Genomic DNA, 2,195 nt, shown 5'->3' on the forward strand with positions numbered 1-2,195 from the left:
TGTTCTTTTTTATTTATCTGTTTTTTCATTGTTTTTTCTTTTTGCTTTTTGGTCGGGACTTTTTCTGCCCTTATTTTAATGAATTTATCCATGTGATATTAATAAAGTTTAATTCAATCTGCTTTTCCATGAACGAAATCTTTGCGACTGAGTTGGTAGCCACATCCTCCACATCAGTGATGCGATTTTCTGCGTTGTCAATTCTTCCAGCAACCGCTTGAATTTGTGATGTCTGTTATTTGATAGCGTAACTATTTATCTTCTTTATCCACATGGATAAGTGAAAAAAATAAGTTATCAGGCAGATTTCACCTGAGCTTCTTCACCACCGTCCTCACGCTACAGCACCATCCTTTCCCACTCCACTGAGGGGTTTTTATCGTTTATTTGTTTATGTTTATCAGATTTTATGTTTTAATGTATAATTGCTTTGTTAAAGAAAGTTTGACAATTTTTTGTTCTATTTTCCTTTTTCTCCTTGTTTCTTCTTTTTGGAATTTGATTTTTAAAATGATTTTACTGTAGTTTATTTATATGATGTTATTATAAATATGATAAAGAATGAATGGAGCCACAAAGACAGAAATACTGGGGAGAACAGGACTGACGTGGATAGTGTTGGTAGTGAAGTTTGGAACATTTTCCCTCCAGACCAGCTGGTGGCGCAAATGCACCATGACGCTGTTCGCTAACCGCCAATAAACCACAGAAGAAGAACAGCACAAAGCGCTAGCTAGCTGGCTGCGTTAGCTTGTGTTGAGAGGACGGTGGTGTTTCGTTCAGACGTTTGTGAGGTGTTTGGACAGAAAGGACGATACGTGGTTCGTGTCCGAACTCTCCAACTTTGGTCGTAAAGGAGTGAAAAAGCGTTGAATGTAAAGAAGGTGTTTCTGGGATTGGAGCTGAAGATCTTCTGCTGGTGTTCAGAGGACTTTGGTGTTTGGGAGTCAGAATTCCAATATTCTGGAGTCGGAATTTCGAGATTTTGGAGTCGGAATTTCGATATTCTGGATTCGGAATTCCGAGATTCCCGAGTCCGAATTCCGAGATTCTGGAGACGGTATTCCAAGATTCCAGGGTCAGAATTCCCATATTCCGGAGTCAGAATTTCAAGATAACAGGGTCAGGATTCCGAGATTCAAGAGTCGGAATTCCGAGTTTCCAGGGTCGGAATTCCGATATTCTGGAGTCGGAATTCCAAGATTCTGGAGACGGAATTCCGATATTCCGGACTCGGAATTCCAAGATTCCCGATGCGGAATTCCGACATTCTGGAGTCGGAGTTCCGAGATTCCCGAGTCGGAATTCCGATATTCCGTACTCGGAATTCCAAGATTCCATATTCGGAATTCCGAGATTCCAGGGTCGGAATTCCGACATTCTGGAGTCGGAGTTCCGACATTCCCGAGTCGGAATTCCGATATTCTGGAGTCGGAATTTTAGGATTACAGGTTCAGGATTCCGACATTCTGGAGTCGGAGTTCCGACATTCCCGAGTCGGAATTCCGACTCGGGAATTTCGGAATCTCTGGACTCGGAGTTCCGAGATTCCAGGGTCGGAATTCCAATATTCTGGAGTCGGAATTCCGATATTCTGGAGTCGGAATTCCGAGATTCCCGAGTCAGAATTCCGATATTCTGGATTCGGAATTCCGAGATGTCCGAGTGCGAATTCTGATATTCTGGAGATGGTATTCCAAGATTCCAGGGTCAGAATTCCCATATTCCGGAGTCAGAATTTCAAGATTACAGGGTCAAGATTCCGAGATTCCAGAGTCGGAGTTCCGAGTTTCCAGGGTCGGAATTCCCATATTCTGGAGTTGGAATTCTGAGATTCCGGACTCGGAATTCCAAGATTCCCGATGCGGAATGCGGAATTCCGAGATTCCAGGGTCGGAATTCCGATATTCTGGATTCGGAATTTTAGGATTACAGGTTCAGGATTCCGAGATTCCAGAGTCGGAATTCCGAGTTTCCAGGGTCGGAATTCCGAGATTCCAGAGTCGGAATTCCGAGTTTCCAGGGTCGGAATTCTGACATTCTGGAGTCGGAATTCCGATATTCTGGAGTCGGAATTCCGAGATTCCCCAGGTCGGAATTCCAAGATTCCAGAGTCGGAATTTCGAGTTTCCAGGGTCGGAATTCCAAGATTCCCGATGCGGAATTTCGAGATTCCAGGGTCGGAATTCCGAGAT

Source organism: Oryzias melastigma, linkage group LG23 (genome assembly GCF_002922805.2).
Source record: "Oryzias melastigma strain HK-1 linkage group LG23, ASM292280v2, whole genome shotgun sequence".
In the NCBI taxonomy this organism is placed as follows: Eukaryota; Metazoa; Chordata; class Actinopteri; order Beloniformes; family Adrianichthyidae; genus Oryzias; species Oryzias melastigma.